Below are 26,961 nucleotides of genomic sequence, written 5' to 3' on the forward strand. Positions count from 1 at the left end.
CCTTTAACCTATGGAACCTGATGCTATCTCCAAGTAGTGCCATGATTGAGTTGAATTCTTGGACACCAACCTCTGAAAATTGTTTGGTGTTGTATGTGGGTAACCTTCCCACACCCCACATTGGAATTTGGTCCAGGAATTTTAAAAGAACCATTGGCTGGCAGAAATATTAAGTTCAAGAGCCTGATCTTACTAGCCACTGTCCCTGGGACTCCAGATCTTGCCTAATCAGTCTGTGCCCTCCAGTCTCTCAAAGATGAGGGAAGGGTAACTAACTAGTGGCAGGCATCAGGAATGGTGTTAAAAAGACAGTAAGAGAGCCATCTGAAAGTCTCTTGACAGTGATGCTTTTGCTAATCAAGAGCACAAGTTCAGTTTCCAAAGGGATGTTATTTAGCTCTGATTACCCCTAGGGAACACGGGGATGGCTTTAAGAATATATAAGTAAGCAAGGTAAAGTTTGGGGCTTAGATACCTCTAAAATGAATAATCACTAAGTAGGTTCACTGCTAAAGTCCATGATTTTAATTGCCAGTTCTCCACAATGACCACTGTCAATCTTCCTATTTCCTTACATCATACCCAGGCCCTTGGCTTCCAGCAAGCACTAATCCTTACCTTATCTGGCTCTGCTCTGCAAAAGACACAAAGAAAGTTTCAGCATCCACCATTATGAAAACACCTGAATCCTGAATGAATTTGGAGTAGGATTAGGACATAAACAACTTCATTATAAGGAGCTTTATTCTTTTGTTTGTTTGTTTGTTTTGTTGGGGGGGTGACATGGAGAGAGAGGGAGAGAAAGCATCCCAAGTAGGTTCCCCTCTGCCAGTGCAGAACCGGATGCAGGGCTTGATCTCACAAACTAGCAAATCATGACCTGAGCCAAAATCAAGAGTCAGATTCTTAATGTCTGAGCCACCCAGGTGCTCCAAAGGAGGCTTATTCTTGAGAAACAACAATGCTTAACAATTCATGTATTCTTTTATTGTTCCATTCAAAAAATACTTCAATGCCAGGGCTCCTGGGTGGCTCAGTCAGTTAAGTGTCCAACTTTGGCTCAGGTCATGATCTCGCGGTTGGTGAGTTCGAGCCTTGCTTCAGGCTCTGTGCTGACAGCTTGGAGCCTGGAACCTGCTTCAGATTCTGTGTCTCCCTCTCTCTGCCCCTCCTCCACTCATGCTCTGTCTCTCTCTGTCTCTCAAAAATAAATAAACCTTTAAAAATTACTTTAATGCCTTAAGGAACTTATAGTCTGATGACAAATAGTATGACTCAATAAATTGCACGTTAAATGAATACAGAATGAGTAAACGCTCTTGTCATTAAAATGGCTATAATTCTTCAATGAATGAACCATATAAATTTGACAAAAAAATATAAATCTTTTCCTGATACTAGTAGAAAAGGGGGGCTGATAAATGTACAAAGATGTTAAAATTTGTTCTTGATGCAGAACTAACAGGTATCAATACTAAAACACACAACTTAACTCATGCAGATATTTTGAAGATTTAATAAAATCCTGAACTTTCAGATAGCATGAAATAGAAATCAATTAATAATAGAAATGAAAATATTCTTCAAAAGCTTCTGATAAAAGCAGAGTAAGAAAGATAAAATAGATGCTCAGTAAGTGTTTGCTGAAAGAATGAATCCTTGGAAAAATCCTTTTTGGAGGCATATAGATAGAACTATTAAGAATGAACAAAAAGGTGTGAAAACTAGAATTGATGTTTGTACATAAATAGAATAAGCAGGAAATTCCAGAGAGTAAATATCTAGAGATATATTTCCCAATGTTTATCAGAAAGGCAGAGTGGTACTTTCTGCAGAAATTAGTTAACACATTAATGAAATAAAGCCACCTCTGGCATAAAATTTATCAGTGGTTAAAAGTTCACAGTCAGTCTTAAAAATGTTTCAAGAGGCACAAGAAGGAAAATGTTACTCCTCTTTGCAAATAAGCAATGGGAAAAAAGGTGGAGAGTAAGTAATTATTCAAACTGGCACAGAGCTTAACCAACAGGGGGACAAACACAGATGGTCAGAGGTTCCACTTAACCTTTCACCTAAAAGTTGCCATCTTCCTGAGAGAGCTAATTCTACCAGTGGTTCAATTCTGATTCAGAAGGAAAAGAGTCACTTTTCTGAGTCATAACATCACCCTGGTTTTCCTTTCAGTCCTCTGTTCCAAGCCTACCAAATCCCAACCCATTTTAATTTGTCTAAAGGTGGCCTGGCCAGCACCAGAATTTAATGCTTCCATAAATGAACTCTGATTGACACGAGAGAGGACTCACTCACAGAAAAGCTTGCACGGCTGCCATTTGGTCAGTTTGGGGTTTGTTTTTAAAATCAACGCCAGTTGAGGCTGAGCAGAAGCCAGGGTGTGTTTTTATTTTATGTCTCAAATAAAAATAAAGAGCTGGGTATGAATAATCAAAGTGGCAGGCGCCTCCCTGGATACTTCTAAACCTTCCAAAAGCAGTCCTGGGGCTCAGCAAAATGTAATACGGTCAAAACAACCATGAACAGCATTAGTACCAAGGGTTTGCCCCAGAAAAACAAAATAATTGCCATACAGATTCCCCTTCAGTCCCAAACTGCAGTGCCTTTCAATAATATATTAAGTTAAAATATCTTTTTTGGAGGGTGGTAGCCCCTAAAAAGACTATTCCTAGAAGCTAGGTGGATGTCACATAAAAAGAAGACAGATATTATTACTAGTATAATTCTTAAAACAAACAGAGATTCTTCTAATTAGCCACATAGACTCTGTCACTCCCTATTAAATAGTAGAAGACATATGGTCAACTCCTTGTTATTCTGGGTTTGATGATCAGTTTTGTGGACTGTACATATTATTTCCATCACTACAAGTTACATATTCTTTGGATAGTTGACACTAGTTACACAGTCAGGAAAGAGAAAGAAATCTGCGGATGAGAGAAAGTGGTTGAAAAGCAAGAAGGTGAAACTAAAAGTGAAAATAAGCAATAGATGAATTCTTAAAAAAAAAAAAACACATTAACAGTGATCAGAAAATCAGCAAATTAAATTGGGTTTCTGTAAAATTTATGGATTTTAGTCAACAGTCTGTCCTAGAAAAAGAATTAGAGATGAGGGGCAAGGATGCAACAGAATAGTGGGAAATGCTTCAGATATTGTTCCAAGCATTTGGAACACTGAATCGAAAGAAATCTGAAACTTTGATTCTAACACAAAATAAAAAGCAAAATAAACCATTTTAGGAAAAAATACACTCCTACATCATGACGCATTTGGAAGCAATTAGCTCTATAATATACATCACGATAATAAATAAAAAACTTATAATAAACAGAAAACTTATGATGGAAAGGACCTTCAGTGATGTATGGTCTGAGTCAAGTTAAATGGCCACTTCCCAGCTGCAGACAGAGGTTATTTAAGATCTGCTATTGCTGATTTTTCTCATGTTCTCATTAAAACATCTCTCACAATGTCTTCATTTCAAGAAAGGCCAAGGCTATTTATATACATTAGCACATTCGCCCCCAGTTTATTTCTGAGATGGAGAAGTATTGTTACTATCACTATACACACAGGGCAGAAAGATGCAGAAGGGCCAGTTGAGAGGACCCTGGAAGTGCCCTGAACTACTCTGATGAGGCACACAATGTCAGAGTTGGAGCCAGGAACAGGAACGCATTTTAATATAGCCCAAAGCAGTTAGAACAGCCGTAGAAACGTGTAGGAATTTAAAGAAGGAAGGAAGGAAGGAAGGAAGGAAGGAAGGAAGGAAGGAAGGAAGGAAGGAAGGAAGGAAGAGAAGAGAAGAAAGAAAGAAAGAAAGAAAGAAAGAAAGAAAGAAAGAAAGAAAGAAAGAAAGAAAGAAAGAAAGAAAGAAAATTGAACATTGAATTCAGCAATTCAGAAAGATCTCTGGGGCCATGCTGCTCCCATAATCAGAAAATCTTTTACATTGTCAAATGCTATTCTAGACTTAGAACCTTTCAATAAGTAAGTAAGTAAGAATGTAGGAAAGCAACTCTTCCTGGAGAAGGGAATCAACTGCAGAAATTTATTTGTGAAATGTTTTTAATTTTATTGTATTAAATCAGAGCATGAAACTGAAGTCATGCTTTCTATTCAGAAGATCTGCCTTAGAAATAGATGTACTTGTTTGTTCTACACCTCAAGTTCATGGCCTTCCTCACCAAAGTCAAGTTTCACCATCACCCTGGCTCTGCCAGTAAAGTAAATGAAATAGGGGTTTTTTTTGTATGTAAAATTAAAAGTTTAATAATTTTATAGCACTTGTGTTACTAACACAGAGTTTTATGTAGTTTTAAAGCTATAGCATTATGAACATGATTGTGAGCAGAATAGACTTCAAAACTGCAAGTGGGGAACCAGTATGGGAAAGAATCCCCTGGATTATGCTGGGGCAGATTAGTGTATCTGCACAAGGAAAATCCCCTAGTTAGGGACCACAGCAGGATCCCATCCACCATATCACATGTTAGTTCAGAGAACTAAAACTCTTGAAGCATTTTTGGCAGCAGGGAGAACTTTTAGCATCATATGCTTTTTTACAAGGCTGGATTTTTCTTTTCTCCCCGATGTGCTTCAAGATTTCATAACATGAGAAACATAGGAGCAAAAGTTAAAATGCTTTAATGGTCCCCATAGGCTATTTAAATAAACACTGTGATTGCAATTTAGACAATCTGGAGTCCATTCAATATTAAATCCCCACCCTAAACTACAGCTACTACACAAATAGGGAATTCATGGTATACTCCACATGGCCATTTACTACTGCATGGATTGCCTCTTGACACTCATGGGGAGGAGCTAGCCAGGCCTAAGATTACACCAGTTAAATCTGTCAACAACTGGAGAGAAAGCTCCACTGAGCAAACACGCTGATCCCTCTCACACAGCGAGTCTTTGTCCTGACTTTGCTACAACTCCGCTAATCTCATACTATCTTCAGCAGTGCAAGCAGAAACTTCTCTTGCAACCAGCTGTAACAAAAGATGCCTTTCTTTATTTTCACACACTGTATGTATATATTTATGCTGTCCCTTCCGCTCCCTCCCCCACCATTTCCACCCCTTCCTACAGACCCGATCCTAAATAAAGCTTGATTGAAGTAAATCATAAGCTATTCTTCATCTCAGAAAAATACATGAAAAAGTGGCAATAGTACTGATCAGGTCCTTTTGACCAGATCCTCGTAAAAATAATACTCCATGACGTATGGTTTTGTGTGCGCCAGGGAAAAGAGTAGATTCAAGAACTAGGCAGGCAATAAATATCCTAAAATATGGTGTGCCAAATTGAAACAATTGGGTGGTGAAATATGTAGAACCACTGAGTGTTCCTCCAACTGCTTTCTGACATCAGAAGGTTCATGGGATCATGGTGTCCTCTGTCACTTTTATGTACTGTTGAGAAAAATATATTGGAGTAGTATTTTAGCTATGGCACTAGAAAATTATTATTATTCACTGATATTTCTTCTGGTTATAAAATGTAATATGGTATTTATGTTTAGGGAAGAAAACAAACATTTTTTAGGAAAAATTTATTCAATAAAATGAATAATCTTAATTGTACAGCTCAAAGAATTTTTTGAGCTATGTATCTATCTGTGTAATCACCCAGATTAAGATGCAGCATATTTCAGGGGCTCCTGAGTGGCTCAGTTGTTGAAGCATCCGACTTGGCTCAGGTCATGATCTCAAGGTTCTTGAGTTCGAGCCCCACGTCGGGCTCTGTGCTGCCAGCTCAGAAACTGGAGTCTGCTTCGGATTCTGTGTCTCCCTCTTTCTCTGCTCCTCCCCTGCTCATGCTCATTCATTCATTCATATTCTCTCTCTCTCTCTCTGTCTGTCTCAATAATAAACATTACAAGAAATAAGATATAGCCTATTTTTGTCACCCCAAATGGTTTATTCATGCCCCTTCACAACGGTTAATTCCCCACCAGAGGTGACCTCCATAGATTAATTTTGCCTGGAACAAAACTAGGTTGGTTTTCCAGAAACAGACATGTTTGAGTCTTATATGGCAAAGGTTATGCTGCAAATTTTCTGTACATTATCTCACTTTAAACCCTTTTAATCCTGACCACAAGAAGAGACAGGTATTTGTATCCTAAGTTTCTAAGAGAGAGGATAAGTCACTTGTTCAACATAAAACTGCACTTGAAAAATCTGAATTTACTACACCCAAATAATCACTCAGGCTATATTTATACTGTATAGACCATTAAATATGATCCCCAATTAATGGTTTAAAATTTTAATGTGCTACATAATAATAGTGTTAATAATAATATTAATCCCATTCTGTCTAGCAGGTACTGAGCTAAATGTTTGATAGCATTGCCTCATTTAATCCTCCTAGCAACCCTGTAAAGCAGATATTGCCATATCCGTTTGCACATGTAGCAAAAAGGTGAAAGTATTTCCCCATGTTTAAATATTAAGTGGATTCAATTCTTGTACTTTCTGACTCACAGTTCTTGGTTCATAATAAGTGCTCAATAAATATATGTTGAATCACCGAATTAAATGATGAATAAAAATGCTTGATAAAAAGTAGGCTATGTTTTGAAAATGCTAAGCAAAGTTGTTCATCACTTCCATGATGGCATTTACAGGGAGAAAAAAAATTACAGAAATTAAAAGTTAGAGAATGTTGGTCTCTTTCCCTCGTTTTCGACATGAGTCAACTGAAGCACCAAATGATCTGTTCAAGAGCAGAGCACATAGTCAAATAATGTTGATCTGGGCTGGAAATCAGGTTTCTTGAGCCCCATTCCAGTGTTAGCTTTGTTCTATTTCTATGGTTCTGAACCAAACACACTGCATGGGTTTTAAATAAGTTAGTAACTGAATTTGTTAAGTTTATCAACACTTCAAATAGCTGTGGCAATTATTCTGTAATGTGCTACAAGGAAAACCAGAAAAAAGAAGCAATATAGAACAAGGTTACTTTCCTCGAGATGCTTAGATATTTCATCATCAAGAGGAGAATTAACATTATGAGACAGTGAATATTATTAAACATGTGCTCCTGAAAAACAAACGAAAAAACAGCCCTATAAAAGACTGCATGATAAAGTATATCATTAAACATAATCAACCACCACAATTTATAGAACTGATAATACCCTCAGGGAAAGTCAAGAAGGGAAGAGATCAGTGTCGGCAGCAAATATAAAGGAATTCAAGACTGGTTTAGAAGTTATCATAGGCTCACAGACTTGAGAAGAGAAATCATCCAGTCCAAACCCCTCATTTTATACAAGAGGCAGTGTGAACAGGGAGATGACAGTCTATGCCCATGGCCACAAATCTCCAGTGTGGCCACAGCCACTCACCTCCAGTCCAGGATTCTGTCCATTAGTACCATTTTACCAACTTGTCCATGAAACACTGACAGAGAAAAGTTACTCCTCACCCAAAACAGTAAAATAAGTTAAAACATTAATGAACTGGCTGACATGCCATAAAAGATACATGTAGGGGTGCCTGGGTGGCTCAGTCGGTTAAGCGGCCGACTTCGGCTCAGGTCGTGATCTCGCGGTCCGTGAGCTCGAGCCCCGCGTCGGGCTCTGTGCTGACAGCTCAGAGCCTGGAGCCTGTTTCAGATTCTGTGTCTCCCTCTCTCTGACCCTCCCCCGTTCATGCTCGTTCATGCTCTGTCTCTCTCTGTCTCAAAAATAAACATTAAAAAAAATTTAAAAAACAAGATACATGTAAAAATATTAGTTAGCAGTATAATGACCCAATTGCTTCCATTTTCAATGTATTGCAACTGGACTTTGGCGCTTAGTACATATTACTTTCTTAAAGATAATTAAAGAAACAAGTAGGGGTGCCTGGGTGGCCCAGTCAGTTAAGCATCTGACCTCGGCTCAGGTCATGATCTCAGTTGGTGGGTTTGAGCCCCGTGTTGGGCTTGGTGTTGACAGTGCTGAGCCTGCTTGGAATTCTCACTCTCTCTTCCCTCTCTGCCCCTCCCCCACTCATGCTTTTCTCCCTCTCTCTCTCTCTCTCTGTCTCCCTCTCTCTCATAATAAATAAAGTTTTAAAAAACTCAAAAAAATAACTAAATATAAGTCAGAGAGAATGTCAGGCCACAACATACATCTTCCAACTCATTCAGTGTCCTAAAATGTATACCTCACAGAAGATTAAAAATAGAAAATACATTTTTACAAAAATACTTTTTTCCTGACATCTTATGATGGAATACATTTTTGTTCTCCATTTAAAATTGTCAATGGTGCACAAGTGATTTCATCCTGTGAACCCATGAGGAATGCAACCACATTCAAGCCTTCCAGCTGTTGTTCATCAAGAATTGTAATATTTATTCTGGAAGGAGCAAACAACAGATGCGTTTGGAGAATGTGAGTTCACCTGGTTTCTATAGCATATGAGCTCAAATTCAATTTGCTCATCAACAAACATCTTGTAAAAGAACCACCACCAAAAAGTTAAAAGTAAATTAAAAAAATCAAAAGCATCAGGTTCTATAAATTTAAATTTCAGACTCCATGTACAATCTTGATTTTAATCCTTATTCTTTCATACCACTCCCATTTTATGCTATAATTAATATCAGTAACTACTGGTGATACTTTTCTGGAAACGTTTTTTCTACCCATATCAATACCTTATCCTGCTACCTTCTTTAAAAATGGCATCTTCATTTTCTGGGACAATAACTTACAGTTGTTTTAAAGATGACATAAAATGTATTTTCAGCTCTCTTTCCTGATTTACGGCCACTTTCAACAAAACTGCCAACCAGGCATGAGAATCCATGAAAACACTTCAGGGTCCCTGAACGACCGTCTATCATTTTCAAATGAACATTTGTATTAGACACCAGAATTTTTCAATAATGATTCAAATTTAGGCCTTTTACCTAGCAAGTACGCACTTCCAATATCTTCTAAAAGGAAATAAAAAAAATAATATAAAACGAATTTAAGCAATTGTACAAAACCAGGTAGAAAGAATAGAAAACTTTTATTTATTTATTGTTTCCCTACTCTTGTTCCCAGCTTTTGGCTATTTGATAGGTAATACACAAAAGAATAAAGAAGCATAGAAAAAAAGGGAAATGTCTATCAGATGATTTCTTAATAAATTTGTGATGAAATTTTAGTGGTCTAACAAGTGCTCTTTTTTCAATAATCTATAAATTTCATCTTTTAAAACTAACTGATCCCTTCACCATAACTTTTAAAGAGTGAGGCAACTAAAATGACATTAGCATGGAAAATTAAAAGCAACCTTTAATCTTAAACCTGTGAAATTTAAAATAAAATTAGTTCAGGGCTCCTGGGTGGCTCAGTCAGATGAGCATCACACTTCGGCTCAGGTCATGATCTCACAGTTTGTAAGTTCAAGCCCCACGTTGGACTCTGTGCTAACAGCTCAGAGCCTGGAGCCTGCTTCAGATTCTGTGTCTCCCTCTCTCTCTACTCCTGTCCTGCTCACATTCTCTCTCTCTCTCTCAAAAATAAATGTTAATTTAAAACAAAATAAAACAAAATAAATAAAATTTAAAAGTTCATTGGAGGCGCATCTGGGTGGCTCAGTTGGCTAAGCATCTGACTCTTGGTTTGGGCTCAGATCATGATCTTCCAGTTTGTGAGATTGAGCCCCACATAGGGCTCCACACTGATAGTGCAGAGCCTGCTTGGTATTCTCTCTCTCTCTCTCTCTCTCTCTCTCTCTCTCTGCCCCTTCCCCACTCATACACTCGATCTCTCTCTCAAAATAAATTTAAAAATTAACTTAAAAGATAAAATAAAATTAGTTCATTGGAAATTACATTCTACTGAATATCTGACACTGAATAACTGATATTTCATGGTCAAAATATGCTTACCTTTGTTTTTATCAATGTTCAGCATACAGATTATTCAAATAGATTCTATTCCATCAATATTTATGGAATGCAGATAATCCTTCTAGAATTCAGGGACTGAACAGCTGGGTGTGGGCAAGGGAGTACCCACAGTAGTGTGGGATGGAGCAATGAGAGCCTAATGTGGGGTGGCAGATACTGCCAAATCCTCAATATAGACTACGACACACTTAAAAAAAAAATCCTTACGCAGTGCAAAACAGGGTGAGAGCCTGAACTCTGAGAGCCAGATTACCTGGTTCAAAGCTTGGATTTGCTTTTCAACAATAGGCAAGTAACACGACTTCTGTGCAACTTGGTTTCCTCATCAGTAGGATAGAGTTTGCGAGGTAAAAACTAAGTCACTATAAATAAAACACAATTACTGTGCCTCACGCGGAATAAGCACCATATACATGTTGGCTATTATTATCTTTTTTCTTAACTGAAGTATAGTTGACACACAATGTTACATTAGTTTCAAGTGTGCGACATAGATGGTTTGACAATTCTGTATGTTATGCTATGCTTCCCATACCTGTGGTTACCACCTGTCACCACACGATGCCAGTAACAATCATCCCCTATGCTGTACCTTTCATCCCCATGACTTATTCATTCCACAACTGGAAGTCCACTCCTCCATATTCCCCCATTTTGCCCATCCCCCATCTCCTCCCCTTTGGCAGTCTACCTGAATAATCTGTATTTTTGTTTAACTGTATTATGGACCTGGTTTCTCTTACTACTTAGAGTATAACATTTGGAGACTAGAGACAATGTCTTACATTTTTATATAGTCACCAATCTCTAGTGCAGTCCTGTTGTCCAGGAGCTACTTATATGTTATATTGGTATATAAATGATAGTAGTAATGGAAGAACAAAAATAGAAGGATTGTTTGAACACTTAGGAGAGAGGAGTTCAACCTAAAAAGGGAATAGGGTTAGAAAAAGAAAAAGAAAGAAAGAAAGAAAGAAAGAAAGAAAGAAAGAAAGAAAGAAAGAAAGAACCAACTTCCAAGTGGAAGTATTCCAGACCAGGAAAATAGCAGGATAAGTTAACATGACAGAATTTTTTCTAATTGAGGGAGAGACAAAGCTAGACTTGGATTTTCCTCTATGATTGTATTTTCTCTTGTGTATATGTGATTGCTGAACATCTACTCATCCTTGCAATAAGTACATTACTGTCATAGAGATGTACCATGAAGATGAGTAGAAGGACCTATCAGGGGGTGGCCACATTCTACGGTCAAAGTCCAAAGGAAAATCTAAAGCTCTTGGTAATAGCAGCCAAATTAAGCAATTTGCTAAGCTATACCATTTACCTATTTGTTCTAAGAGAATTTCACCATAGGACTTGAAGTTACCTGGTAGAGTGGATATCCTGACATTAGCAAACAATAGAACTCATTATCTTATATTGATATTTTAATCATTGTAGCATATTAGATAAAACGGAAGCTTGTTTTAATTAGAAAGCTGAAAAATTTGAAAACACCTTGGATGGTCCAAACCAAGCTTGGAGTAATGATGAAAACATTTGGTCAAACACAAACCAAATTATGAGATATTACACAGATATTACAAGATTTTACTTGATGTATGTTTCTGTGCCATTAATTTTAACAGGCTGTTTTAAACAAATCCAACTGAATGGAAAAAAAAAAGAGTTTAATATAGACAGCGTATAGCATTAAGTTCAATGGAACCACACTAATTCCTTTTTGTTGTTTTCTTTTTCCAATTTACTTTTTACTTCTACATTCACATATATTTCCACATAGGAATATAGATGTGCTTGACTTAGCATCAGGCCACACACAGGAGTCAAATGAATTTATCTCCTCCTCTCCTAACACTTCAGTAAGGTCCATGATTTTTAAATCCTGCATTGCCACTAGATCACAAATGACACCAAGTTTAGTAGATCAAATCAAATCTGTATACTCAGATGCCAATTCTATAGAGAAACAGTAAAGGATCTCACAATCTTAAATCAGGGAGGGAAAAAAAGAAAGCTACCACCTGTACCTGGATAACTACCAGCAGTGATTATAAAAACTAACTACATTAAATACACTTAAGCATTGCTGTACATTTCACTACCTATTTGATTAATGACAAAAGTAGTGACAGACAGTTGCAATATGGAATCTAATGTTTATACCCAAACAGTACATCAGTCATTTAGCCCGAATTTACCTTACTCCCACACAAACCTGGTGTCAGGCTCAATGTTTGTTTCTATACAAAAAAAAAAAAAAAAAAAAAAGCTCAACATTCAGTTTGAGAAGTCCTGCTTTTTTTCACATGAACAAAACTTGTACGTGTGAAAAAAAAAAAATTCAAAGCCTTTCAAACCACACTTTTGAATTTGCTTTCACCATTTATCTGAAGCATTATCACACCTCTCTCAAAAGTTCTATGCCCTACTCAGAAATCTTAACTATGACTACTGCATCATGTGGAAAATTTGGTTTCTGCTCTTTCAATTGCTTTGCTTTTGTTAATTCTCCAAACATAAAGGTGCTACCTTCATGTTGATAGACCATTTACTTCATTAACAGTCATTGGCATCTCACAGGTTTTCCTATTTTTTTCTTTTTACTTTTAATGTTTATTTTTCAGGGAGGGAGACAGAGAGCGAGCAGGGGAGAGGCGGAGAGAGAGAGAGGGAGACACAGAATAAAAAGCAGGCTCCAGGCTCAGAGCTGTCAGCACAGAGCCCGATGGCAGGGCTTGAACCCATGAACCACGACATCGTGACCTGAGCCGAAGTCGGAGGCTCAACCGACTGAGCCACCCAGGCGCCCCAGGTTTTCCTATTTTATACCATGTAAGACTTAAATGGAAAATGAAAAATACAGTTGTTGAACTATTCTTTCGACAGGCAAGAGTGTCAGTTACAAATCCCATCCTTTCACATCAGAGGGCTCTGATCTGAGTCCACTGTACTGCAGAAGAAATGGGGGAGAAAAAAGGCTTTAATTTGAAAAGTGGTTGCTGTAAAACTGCAGACAGATACATAGGAGAGAGAGCCATAATCCAAAGCAGCCCACCTGAATTTGAGAAACTTTTTTTTTTACTATTTTAATTAAGAAAATTATACTTTAAAAGGTATGGCGGAAACCACAATTAAGAAAGAAAAAAAAAAATGGTTGAAATAAGCAAATTCAAAGTTTGAATGTTCCTCAGCTAAAATCAAACTGAGAGAAATCACAAGCTCTCATGGCTTGAGTTTTATTTGTTTGTTTGTTTGACTTTTGCTAGACTGTTTAATTCGTGAATATTTTTCAAAGGAGCCGAGGAGGCCAAAATAAAATTACACTAATGTACAATTCAGTACAAAGGAAATACTCAGAATGCACAAATGCCCGCACACAAAGGCAAGATATTACTTCCTTTCACATATATGTCAGATATACTTTAGCAAATCAAAAGAAATGAAGATAACAAGTGGAGAGGAAAATATGGAGATAGCTGATAATTAGATGTGGATTGAGGCAGTAAGGAAAGTGGGGAGAAAGATTACTGCAACTGGAAAACGGAAATGGTCCTTTCCCCCCAATGGTTTCATTTAAATCCAACTTCTAGAGTGTGGGAGTGTTTAGGGTTTTTTTGTGGGGTTTTTTTTGCCTTTTTTTTTATAGCCCTTCTCCAACATGTGTGGCATCTAGCATCTGGGTTTGGGTGGCTTATTATTATCTTTCTAAACATATAGTTTGATATTCCTTTAATTAAATGGTGACCATCACCCAAAACAACTTTTCTGGAGAAGGACCTTGCAAACCCACAAAACCCAGGAATGGGTTTGTTGAACCTGCAGGCAGTTTTGTTTAAGTGAGCATTAAAGACTTGGCAAGCCCTCTGTGTTCTCATTTTCTTATTCTCTATTATCTATCCACTTAATAATTTCTGAAACCTTAATCAGACTCTAACCAAAAAAATCCACACAGTGCTTGGGATAGAATGATAATACCATCTGTTTTCATTCTTATGTGGGTTCTTTCCAGCCGTACAATCCAGCATGCTGGCTGCTTACTTTATAATGATCCTAACATTATAGGTGATTTAAAGTAAAGTCTCCTGTGTCATTTGCCTCTTGCAAATGCACACAATCTTTTCAATTCGCAAAAGTCTGGCATATTTTCCTATAAATGTTGGTTGCATTTGAATTCTGTAGATAAATAGGATCAATCCCAACACTTTTACAAAAAGAAAAAAATCCAGAGCTATTTCTTGCTTTTTTGGGTAATGGCTGGTAAGACGGAAAGTTCTTCTAAAAGAATTCATTTGCCATTTGACTTCTAGTTCTCTTAAAGTCTAGATGGCAATTTCAAAAATAAAATAGCTAAGCCATCCCTAAACATAGAACTAACTTACTGAGCACCTTTATACAATGACTTTTCAAATGTGCAGCCTTTACCATATTCATTAAGAATTAGATTTCAGCATCATTATTAGAGGATGCTGGTATCGTTTCCTTCTAGTCGTGGGAACAAGTAAGAATTCAGAGCAAAGGTCAAATGCTTTTAAACTCTTTGGTACAGGAAAAATCAGCCAACGATATGGAAAAATACACTCCAAATAATTCATTTTTGCAGATTTTAACAATCAATATGGAGCACCATATGATAGATATGGCTCCAACAATCTGTATCAATCATGAAGATTGGCAGTGGCAAACCACACAGACCAATTTTTGTCATGCTACCACAGTCGATTTTACAGACTCTGTGTAACCAAGACTTTCTCTGGTGCTTTCCCTGACACACCACACAGCCCCTTCCAAGATCTGCTTCCAACACATTCAAGGGCTTTTCTGAACCAAACCTAACTGAAAACCTTTGGAGACTGGCACACAATTCTTACGATACTCCATGTTTTCCTTCCAAAGCCTGCATCTTTAATACATTATATTGGGTTTTTCCCATCACACATTTAATGTGTGAAATTTCTAAACTCTTCCCCTTCACTTATCTAAATTGAACTTTGGCAGCCAACAGTTAACTGTTGGAGACTTGCTTCAAAACGATCAAACCCTTTTCTAGATCTGATTGCAAGAAGTATCAGTGCCAAGATAGAAATTTCAGTCTTCATCATATACAAAATCAATATGTATGCTTTGCTCTGGAAAGAAAGCCACCTTGAAAATAATTAATAAAACATCAAAGCTACATACTACTTCAAAAATCCACGAGACTGAAACATTCGAGGCAATTAAAAGAAATTATTAATTTATATAAGGTGGTACTTTTCTTTGTGTGTGCGTGTGTGTGTGTGTGTGTGTGTATATATATATATATATATATATATATATATATATATATATATCTCCACACTGAAATCTCAGTTTTGGCTTCAAAATGGCAATTTAAAATCTTAACAACATACCCATAGCAATTATGAATGTTACATTAAATACATAAGCTTTGAAAAACCATAAGAATAATTTGAAAATACTTAAATAATATCAAAAGCTATGGAGAAATGCAAACTACATTTTACTGAAACACAATGCATAGGCATATTATTAGAATTTGGAAAAAGGCATAAGTTTTATATTACAGTATGTACGTAAGTGAAAGGAGACCTCCATAAAACACATGCCAACAAAACAAATCTCATGTATCAGCTGCATTTTAGTGTCCTACAGAGTTAACTTTAGTTAACTTTATTTATTCTTATATGCGCCTTGCTTAGTGGTAGATATTTTAAAAACAGGTTTAAAAAAAAAAGGTGACTCAGAAGCACACTAGATATGGAAGACACAGGGAGGGGTGGTGGTGGTGGGAGAGCGAGAAAGAGAGAGGGAGACAGAGAGGGAGAGGGAGAGAGAATGAATCACATATTAGGGAGGTGCCTGAGAAAAGGAAAGCTTGATAGAAGAGATGATATTTCTCTTGGCTTTTGAAGATGAGCCAGTTGTTCAAGGCTGTGAACGGAAGGGTGCACGTCCTGGACCAGGGTGAATAACTGCATAAAGAGGAAGATGGAAAGCTCTGTTTGGGTAAGATAGATAAGGGTCTTGTTTACCTGGCTTAGGTGTTTAGACTCTATCAGCTAGGCAACTGGAAGTCATTAGAGGTTTTCAATCAGGAAGATGACATAACCAGATCTGCATTTTGAAAAGATAACTGGCATCATCAATGAGATAAATGGATCTGTAACAAGAGAGACGAGGCAAGGAGTCTACTCAGGAGAAATCTGTGATACACTGTGACAGATGGTGAGAACCTGCAGTAAGGTGGAAGCATTGATGCTTCAGAGCAATTTTCTCTGTGCTCTCTGGAAGGCCCGAACCCTAAATCCAAGCCAATGTATTGATTTCAAGGACCCACAAGGCGCTTTACAACTTTATTTAGCACTTCAAGAATATACATCTTTGCAGAGCACCTTTTTAGACATTTCTTAACCAAACCTCTTAAGCTCCTTAGAAATGAAAGGATAATACATTTTCCTCAGTATTAGAGAAAACATTCAAATAGAAATTCTGTTACTATGACCTAGGGCTTCTGCATCAATGTCTTGAGAGCATCTACTGATCTACTTCTCTATTTGTCATTAATCTTGTACATCTGATGATACAGCAAAAGCTACAATGGTGTCTAATTTCAAATTGTATCTCCCTTCCTTATTAGTTTTGCTCTGTTCAATTTCATGAGCCAGCCAAAATGATGAAAAGACATGGCATTTGTTTGAAATTAGAGGAAAAAAAAGTAGGGTGGGTAGGAATGCACTAACCATGGAATCAGAGAACAAGGCTTTAGAATTGTTCTAGTCAATATTTTCATTTTAGAGATGAAAAAATCTTGACCCAGTGAGATAAGTGATTTGCCCAACATAAAATTAACTGCTAACAAGCCCACAAGAAACCATGTGATTGTTAACCCATTTTTTCTAAAGCTGTTTATTTTATAAATTATAACAATGTTGTTAACAAAATTTTGGGAAAGAAGTTATTGTTCAAGGATCCACAGAAAAGATAAATATATTTTTACCCTTCTTAAATTAGGAAGAAGCTTGTTTTATTTGTATTTTTATTAAATGAGAGCAATAGTCATTTAGTATTTAGCTACACAGTTGCATTAATATCCTAATCCTCTAATGGCACTAAAACATATATAATGAATTTGAAACCATTGATTAAAATGATTACTTCTTCAGGTCCAATATATGAATTCTTAAAGAGATCAGTCAAAGATATCCTTTGGGGTATACCTTAATGATGATTTAAATCCTACAGCATGATTGAGTTGGTCAATTTCTCTTTCTTGAGCTGATTTTTAACCTTTTTTTTTCTCCCTAGTTACAGCCTATTGCTGGTTTGTATTTTAATAGTAATTAACAACTGTAATGCATTAGTATTTAAGTCCACCTATGAGTTTTAGAACAGTGTAATTATTCCAGGACAGCACTGAACGGGGCTGCTAGGTAGAATTTGTGCATTGCATACATTTCCATTTCTTCATTTATTCAGAATACAAGTAATGTAAGGCTCACTGAGCAAACCTCACAACAATGACACATTGTTCAAATTCAGGAATAAGGGTGTTCTACCTTTACTTCCTATTATTCTAAAAAAAGTAGCAAAATTTTGATAAAGTTACTTGGGGACAAAGTCATATATGTAAAAATAAAAATGCTCTTCTGAAAGAACAAAATATCTAAACAAAACTTGAAGAAGTAGAAAAAATGCCTTTGCATATTTGTCAGAAGTAGTATTAATAACTGCATGATTCCAAAACACGTAGATATTTTGGAAAAAATATTCAGTAAAGATTAACCATCTCTATGATTCTAACACTAAGAATATAGGGGAGGCTCAATAAATTAATGTTTAATGTCTAATCCAAATTTGATATTAACTAATAAGTACAGCCACATAATCTCTTACCACATTTCTTAAATTCTTCCTCATTACTAGAAAGTAACATCCCCTGCTTTAAAAGATCAAAATAAAAGCTGGTTTAATTGACTCTAGTTTGTGTATGCATTTGTGAAGGTGCATATCATTCTTACATAAATTGGGAAGAAACTGTTATTGCTAATACTAGTCTCTATTGTCTGTCTGCACACTTCACCTAGGACTATGGATTGTGTGTTGAAACTTCCAGTGTTTGAAGATCTGCTTCTTTGCCCTTTGAACCGTAAGTCACTTTTGTCCCCAAATATTGTTTGCTGCATTCTGATTGATCTGTGTGCTTTTGCATCTTCCCCAGGATTCCACAACTATGCCACATTGCTTAAACCGTGCAGAGTGAGCACAAATATTTGATAAGCAAAGGTGATTTTTCTAAGTCTTTGTACAGGAAGAAATGGCATTGTTGCTAGTATATGATTTTCATATGTCTCATTGTGATGGTTAAATTAAAACAAAACAAAAGAAAACAAGCTTGGCAATGAAATCAGAAAAAAAATTACGGACAATTCTCTGTGCTGGTACATATATAAATTAGGATTACCTTAGCTGGGTCTCTGTAATCATTAGCAGTAATGTGCTTATTAACTTGTTAGTTTAATACATATGGCATCAAAGTAAAACCTAATGATGGAATCAAGCAAAATCACAAAATGATCGTTTTCTCTCTTTACCCTAAGCTGAGCAAGGAACCTTTCCAAGCAGTGTGAACTCACTGGCTTCCCCATAACGCTACAGAGCTCACGCTGCCATATAACTGGGAATCGGAGAGGTGAGGTCATTTCATCACTCCTTGGAAAAAAATGCAAAACGTCTGCTAAAATCTGACTTCATTTGATTTACTCTCCAAGACTGTTTTTTATTAAATATGTTTGACTGCTATCTCTAATTAAATGTAGAATTAATTTTGGCAAACTAACCACAGATGCAGTTTATGTTCAATTTTATCAGACAGATTTATTTATAAGCTGTCAACTTCTTGAAAGACTTCATTTTGGAGCAGTTTTAAATTGCTAACAGTAGCTGTAAATGGAGCTACTGTTCTCTGGAACACTAAAGGAAAAGTATGCTATAAATGTCCATTCCATCTGTGAGGAATCATAAAACAATCACATTCCTTTATTTTTTTTTCCTCCGTAGGACCTTTATTAAATTAGTTCAACTCAATTAAAAATAACTTCAAAAACATTTCAGAGCCCTTTGTTTCATGGAATACTTGGAACTCTCTGCACGGAACGTCACCCTTTTAACTAATCCCTTTTAGTAAATGGAGGAGAATAGTGGTATTGTGACTTCAGACAGTGCTTTCAAGGGTCTCTACTGTACCGAATTGAGGTCACTGCAAGACAATGCTCAACACCCAATAGCCATTCAAACATTCTTCACAACTCTATCAAACGTGTCTTTCTTTCTCTCACCCGCTTTCTCTCATGGCAAACTCAGAGGACAATGGAAAAGCCTCTAGCACCATTTATGGTCACCATATTTGCACATGACAAAGTCTATTCTTCCTGGTTTGCCAACTCCCTGTAAAAAGAATGAACCCTAGGATAGATTTTCCCACCATTACTGTTATTCAAACTTATTTTGTATTTAATTATTTTTGTTGTTGTTGTTAGAGGGCTGCTCCATGGCATTTGAGAAGCTGACTTGCTATTTTCGTGCATGTGTAACAAAGCAGAGACTAAATGCAGAATTAAATATGTCACATTATAGCCAGCATATGCATGATGGAGCGCACAATTTAGTACAAAACGGAGACAAATGAGGAAATTGGAATTATTATACCTTGTCTTCTTGTCTAACATTAACAGTATTATAAAACTTACTGTTTACCCATGAACCACCATGCTTGTGCCCCACAAGCACTATTTAGTTTTGCTTGGGAGTTTTTATGGCTGCAGCCACAAACAAACAAAATCAATTGCTGTAAATTTTTCTCACCAGGGCTGCTCCTTTTTGAACGAAGAAAAAAAGAAAAAAAAAGATGTATCCAGAGCATCGTCCTCCAAACAAACAAGAAGAGCACATATTTGCAAGCTATATAGTAAAGTTGTTGCAATGAAGATTTTGATTTTAATTAAGAATGGGATTTGTAGGACAATTAGTGAGATGTAATATTCTTTGCAAGAAACAGTACCCTTATTGGAAATACCACCTAAAATGGAGCGGGGGCATTTGGAGCTGCACAGAGACTTATATCTATGGGTTTCCACAGTTAATGAGAAAGAAAAATACAAGGAAAATGTAGGTACCTCACCTGAAATGCAGGAATACAAATACCGTTTGCCTGGTTTTTTTTTTCCCCTCCTTAATTTTTCTTTTTAATTTAAACCATAGAAATCTGTGCTGTTGAGATTTCAACCAGGTAATCATCTTATCATTAATACGTTTATGTTATTTCTTCACATTGACTTTAAACCACTGATCATTAGGAGTATACCTCATCTTTTTTGATGATTTTACAAGGACATAATAATATACTTAATAGTAATAAAGGCAGTGAACTCTCCAGTTATTTTTGGTATGCTCAGCTGTCCTGACATTAAAAAGAGGGCTTTTTCGGGGCGCCTGGGTGGCGCAGTCGGTTAAGCGTCCGACTTCAGCTCAGGTCACGATCTCGCGGTCCGTGAGTTCGAGCCCCGCGTCGGGCTCTGGGCTGATGGCTCGGAGCCTGGAGCCTGTTTCCGATTCTGTGCCTCCCTCTCTCTCTGCCCCTCCCCCGTTCATGCTCTGTCTCTCTCTGTCTCAAAAATAAATAAAAAAACGTTAAAAAAAATTAAAAAAAAAAAAAAAAAAGAGGGCTTTTTCTTACAGTATAGAAAATAATTTGTGTAATTGCTTAAATGTTGGAATGACCATTTCCTTTACAGTACATAAATTTTCATGTGTTATAAAAACTAACAATGTATTTATTAATCAAATGCCTGATAATTTCCCATGTATATTCAATTAATTTCATAACAAAATTTTCATTTTTCCTTTATAAGCAATAAGATTAAACATTACCAAGTAAGTTAAGGGATCTCCTTTCTCTAGCAGATGGAAAAGATACTAACAGTGAGTATGTCACCAGATATTATGCTGTCAATAAAGGCCAAATACATATAATCACATATATGTCATTTTAAACAGTGTAGTAAGCCCAAAACTCTTCACTATTTATTCTATAGTATTAAGCATATTCTATCTGCCAGGCATTACACCAAACAATGGTAGAGTACAATATACAATGAGGATATCTTAATGCAGTTTATCATATGCTGGAATGACATACATCTAAACCAGTATAATCCGTCACACTGTGTGAAGGGCAGTAGATACACAAATAGGTATAAGATTTCTTTCATTGTACAAATTGAAAGTGCAAATTCCCCACTATGGCAGGCAGGCTGGATAGAATCTATGGTAGCTTTTGAATTCCCACCTGAAAAGCATCATGGGAAGTATATTAGGGTTGAGAATGAGATGTATAGAATTTAACTTGGGGAAGGGGTAAAAAAGAACACTAAAGGGAACAGAAACATGTGGATCATAATAAGGAATATTTAGTGGCCCATTATTTGATGATGCTATTTATATGGGATTAGGGCAAGGCAGGTCTGGAAGTTCAGATTGAGGCCATAGTGTAGCTGGTGGCCCTTAAGTGCTATCCTCAACTGCAATCGATTGGTGTAGGAAGAGACGGGGAGCCGGAAAAGGACTTCCAAGGCTACTTGAGGATTTCAAATGAGAAGGGATGAGAGAATAGGTTTTTTTCTGTGCCAAAGGAAAGGAGAAGATGCATGAAACAGAAAAAAAAAAAAAATATGTGCTTTGGAAACCAGATATGGTGGCTGAGAAGAGGAAAGGAGCCAATGTGATCACAAAGGTCTTACACCAGGCTGGCTGGATCTATAAATGGTTCAACCATGTGAAATTGCCAACTCAATACATCCCTCAAATAATATTTGAAGAAAGGCAGTAGAGAGGGAAGAAAGCTCCAAGGAGAAAAATGTGGTCTGTGTCTAGATTCAAGAAATAAAAGGATGAAGTAGAGTCAGTAAAATGGTTACATTAAAGTCTCCTGCAGAGCTAGAATTCACACTTAATTTCCTTAGTATAACTGAAAACATGGGAGAGTTGTTTTTCCCTCCAGTGTTAGCTTCAAAATATAACAGATTTCATATTTTGTATAACTTTCCAAAACCTAAAATTCCTGATTCATCATTTTGCTCCTTTACTGTCCTTTAATTAAAGCCCTATGTGTGGCATTTTTAAAATGAAATTTCAGTTTAAAAATATGTCTTCGTACATTTTACTTCAGAACACAGTAAAATATAAACATAACACTTCACCAATTCAAGCACGCAACCAACCTACCAGTTACGATAACTTTGTAGTTATTATCAATTATCTTCAATTTCAAAAAATGGTTTTCCTCATGCAATTTTGAATCATATTTTACCTTTGATTTAATTCTGTAACTTCAGTGGAAATTCAAAAGGTGTGTATTGTCCTTTAATAGCTGTCCCATTAAAAGAAATGCTAAATCTTAACTATGGCTGTCTTGCTCCTGATTAATAAGCTTTGTAAAATATCAATAATGTTAAATGGAGCTTCAGTATAATCATTTGGATATTTCCTTTATTCACTCTTTTTTTTTTAATTTTAAAAAGTTTTTTAAGGTTATTCATTTTTGAGAGAGAGAGAGTCAGAGCATGAGTCAGGGAGGGACAGAGAGAGAGAGAGAGAGAGAGAGAGAGACAGAATCTGAAATAGGCTCCAGGCTCTGAGCTGTCAGCACAGGGCCTGATGCAGGGCTCAAACCCATGAACCATGAGATCATGACCTGAGCTGACTGAGCCACCCGGGCGCCCCTCCTTTATTCACTAACTACCTTGTGGAGAAAGTGTCAGTATCACACTTTCATAAGGATTATGTAGAAGACAGGCTGACTTCAAAATTCCCAAAGACCACCTGAAAATGGAGGGTATGTGTTCTTACAGGGTGATAATAAAGACAGCTGACCCACAGAGCCACCACATTCCAACCCAGTACCTTTGTTCAAAATAAAAGGACCCATCCTTCCGACTGACCTTTCCCAGCAAACAAGAACTTAGCCAGAAAGAGGTGCAAGAGGTGAATGTCAGCTCTGTTCATCCCATTCATCTCCTCAACTGGGCTCCTTTGGGCCATGGGAAAACTGCACAGTTGAGTCTGGGGCTCCAGCCTACCACATGCCAGGAATTCTGTTCTATGCATTCCATATACATTATCTCCATTATTCTCAAAATAGCTCTGAGCTGCAATAATTGTGCCCATTTCTGAGGTTAGCTAACTTGCCTAAGATCACAGTTAGTGGCAGCATTCAAGTTGTTGGATTAGCATTCTGACCTCAAAGACCTCATTCTTATCCACAATGAATTATTGCCAGTATCATTATGTTAAACAAATATTTAATTTCATGCTTTTACATAACTATGCTTTGTTAATTATTTGGCTATTATATACACGTATATTAGTAGTCATGGGCTGATTAAGTCCCACATTTACAACATAACAGTTTCCTTGGGTGACAACTTCCTGATAAATGGAGGGAGGTATATCTAGAAAGATATTCCACCAAGGGTTTCAAATTTTGTCAGCTGAAAGAAGAAAAAACTTTTCCATTTTGGAAAAAAAAAACTTGTCATTAACAGAAAAGAAAAACTACTATTAATTTTTGGCAAAGAAATTACAAACTACTATTAATGGGACAAAGAAATTAACTCTAAAAGTATCTCTCCCTTTAATGCCCTCTTCAAAATAAAAGCTTATTCAGCACACTCAAATTAGTAAAAAAAAAAATCCCCCAAATTAAGATAAACAGTATAAGTTATCCACACAGACAAGCGAGCCTATGCTTAAAAACAAAACAAACAAAAAATCAAATTACACTAATAATACTTTACTTGGTAATAAAATAGTTCTTAAAGCATTTCTCAACTCAAACTAGTTTTGCCAAATCAAAAATTTTCTTTTGGGTAGTTAAGAAGGCCAAGAGTATACCAAATGATTTAAAAACCATTTTCCCTATTACCATCCATTTTCCCAAAGGCAGCATTGGCAAACAATTTGGCTGTTAAGGGAGAGAAAACATTGTACATTTTTTTTTCATTGTCAAAATAAACCTTAGTTAAGAAACTGCTGGTTACAAATAATTTAAAACCTCTCAAGTATTGGGTAAAATCAGTATATACTGCAGGCTACATAGCCTTAGAATGTTTTCCCCTTAAGACATGATTCAAGAAACAATGGAGAGTACGTGCTAATTCCCCCAGTACCTGTATAAATGTCACAAGAATAGAAAATCCATTTGCTTGTTTTTAAAGTAATCTTAAACTCACAGACTTTGGATTATAGAATTTCACAAACAAGAAGTGGACGTTGAGGGGGGGAGGAGGGAGAGAGGGAGGGGAAAGGAGGAGGAAGAGTAAACTGCCATACCTTAGGAAAATTTAGTTTCAAAATATATTAATGGAGCTAGAGGGCAGGAGAAAACTTCAGAAATGATTTCCCAGGGACTGATGTTTCACCCATGAAATCAAACTTTAAAAATGATGTTATTATTTCATTTCTAGTAAGTATAGTTCTCTCCACGGAGTCTGAGGGACCTAAGAAGCCCAGGAGAGTCAAAACATTCAGGAAAACAGTTCTGGTTTTGTTTTTTGTTTTTTGTTTTTCCTTTTAAATTAGTCACTATATACAAATCCACTGAGGGTGGTGAGGATTTTCAAACTCAGTGAACACATGACTATAAAATACAAGAATATAATCAAATATTCAAGGTTTAGAATGTTATATTCATTCATTCAATGAATCATTATTTTTGTCCCAGCAATATTTCAAGAATACTTTCAAAGTGCCAAAGACAGGGTTCCAAGATCTTTAAACAAAAATGACATATAAATATCATGTTTTCACAAAATTTAGAATGACCTGTTTTCTTAATTATTTAAATATACATTTAATTAACTTAGTACCAACGGCTCCTACATATGTTTATACATATTGGACACTGCCCAGGCAGCTACAGTACAACCACATGTTTAAAGAACTACCAAGTGCATTCTCTCTCTTTCTCTCTTTCTCCCTCCCTCCCCACAATGTACATAATGTATATCTATCTAATCTATATGTATATATATGCACATATATATTAGATTGTTTTTATTGCATAATCATTAGCAATAATAATTATTGTTCCATAAATTACCAGAATATTAATCATAATTATGAGTGAAATGCATTGATAAGACAAAAGGTTGTAACGACAAATTTTCGAAGACAGATGCTGTGGTTTAATTGTGATGCCCTCCTTATGCACATATTTAAACAGTAATATGAAGCAATAAATATTCCTTATCTTTATTACTCATCTTCTCGTGTCCATTTTTACTTTTATGTGGTTATTAAAGTATATGGAATAAAACCAATTGGGTGCTTTGCCTACAAGTGTCAGGCAGATCTACTTGGTTACTAGAGTGTAAAGGTCTACATGGGGAAGATAAATTTATCTTTGATAAAATGATTAAAATGGCAGATTATATGCTCTTTATTCCAGCTGAGAGAAAATACCCTGAAAAGTGATTATGAATGTGATATATTGGGGAGCAAGAAACTTCAATTTAAGGTGTAACCTCCAGTTATAAATTCTGAGATCATTTAATTTTCTACTGCAAATAATATGTTTGGAATATGAGGAAACAATCCATCCCACTTTTCTAGGAAATGATTCTTAAATATTTTTTCCTCTTTGGAAATCCTCCTTTTAATAGTACTTAAAAGTATATGGATCTAAATATTTACAGCCTCCATTTATTCAAGCAACAGGCAAAAATAAAAGCATCTTGTTTCTGCGCACCCCCCCCCACACACACACACACAAATACAGCCAACAGGGTCTCAGTATAATGAAGAGAAAGACAGGCCTCTTTAGTCTTCACCATTCTTCCAACTAATATCCCAGAAATGGGCCAAAAAGCAGGCAGAGGGACTTACATTCCCCTAGGAATGCTGTGAGCAACGAGTGAGAATCTCTGAGCTTACATTTTTGAATTCTTAAAAGGAAGTATAGACACCCATGACCATAAATCTCAGCTTCTTTGCCCAGTAAATCAAGGTTGTATCAACACAGGGCTACCGAATCAAAAATATATTGATCCTACATATTTTCAATATCAGTCTAATGGCGAAAGTAGATTTTAACAGAAAGGATTCATTTTGAAGACAGACTGAACTTCTCCCCACCCCCAATAATGATGACCTCTGGAGAAGCTGTTTTAGCAACTGTCCACTGTTGTCATTTATATAATGTGGTACGTTTTTTTCTCTCATTAATATAAGAGCAGCATAGTATCACAGTTTCTGCTAGCAAAAGCTGCCTTAGTGAGGCTTGCATTGACACTGAACTACCAAACATCGCCATGCATACCTGCCGAATCCAGAAGAAACTATCAAACACTATTTGGTAGAGCAGGGGAAGCACGGAGAGGAGACACACATACGGATTTGATTACTTGAATGTAAGTGAATAATCTGGCAATCTAATATTAATTAAAATATTTTGAATGATTTACTAAACACTACAGGCTAATTTTAGTCTTCCTTCTAGCTATCTATCTTCTGATCACTACTATTTCAGATGATTTGCTGTTTCCACTTGAATATGGCTATAGATTCTTACATTGATAAAATATTTTTTCCCCTAAATCAGTCATTCACAAACGTTTCCATCTCAACACATTTGAGAAACATTATACAATCCTATCGACAACAGCAGTCCATTATGGCAGTAAATCTTAATTAGGGACATATATTTAAAAGAGAAGTAATTTTTAAAGCGCCTTGTTCACTCGGCCTTCTGAATTGCACCCCATAGAAGGGTTGTATCCTATGGTTCACAATCATTTCCAATTTACCGAATAAAGTAACAAAATGTTTAATTATCAGTTTTTATGCCTGAGATACTTATAATAAAATTGCTGATGACTCCTTAAAGAGTATTTAGATAACACCAGTAATATACTGGTTGCAAATGAAAAATACTGGTATTCATCCAAAAGTCAGTAACATATCTGTGTGAAA

General features: G+C 36.3%; 1 protein-coding gene and 1 long non-coding RNA gene across 9 annotated transcripts in view; one reads left to right on the forward strand and one right to left on the reverse strand.

Annotated features, from left to right (window-relative positions):
• Window positions 1–20,371, forward strand: part of LOC123591639 — a 41,299-nt gene extending 20,928 nt beyond the window's left edge. Inside the window, exons 1-4 of one of the 2 annotated variants that reach the window (XR_006709436.1) lie at window positions 15,427–15,942; window positions 18,021–18,082; window positions 18,534–18,625; window positions 19,801–20,371. This is a non-coding gene — a long non-coding RNA (uncharacterized LOC123591639). Of the gene's footprint in view, window positions 1–15,426; window positions 15,943–18,020; window positions 18,083–18,533; window positions 18,626–19,800 lie in introns of those variants that run through there. The other variant, XR_006709437.1, reaches the window with a different exon arrangement.
• SOX5 (SRY-box transcription factor 5) overlaps window positions 1–26,961 on the reverse strand; it is a 1,013,293-nt gene that overhangs the window by 523,189 nt on the left and 463,143 nt on the right. The gene's annotated exons all lie outside the window — the stretch shown is intronic.

This window comes from Leopardus geoffroyi, chromosome B4 (assembly GCF_018350155.1).
Source record: "Leopardus geoffroyi isolate Oge1 chromosome B4, O.geoffroyi_Oge1_pat1.0, whole genome shotgun sequence".
In the NCBI taxonomy this organism is placed as follows: domain Eukaryota; kingdom Metazoa; phylum Chordata; class Mammalia; order Carnivora; family Felidae; genus Leopardus; species Leopardus geoffroyi.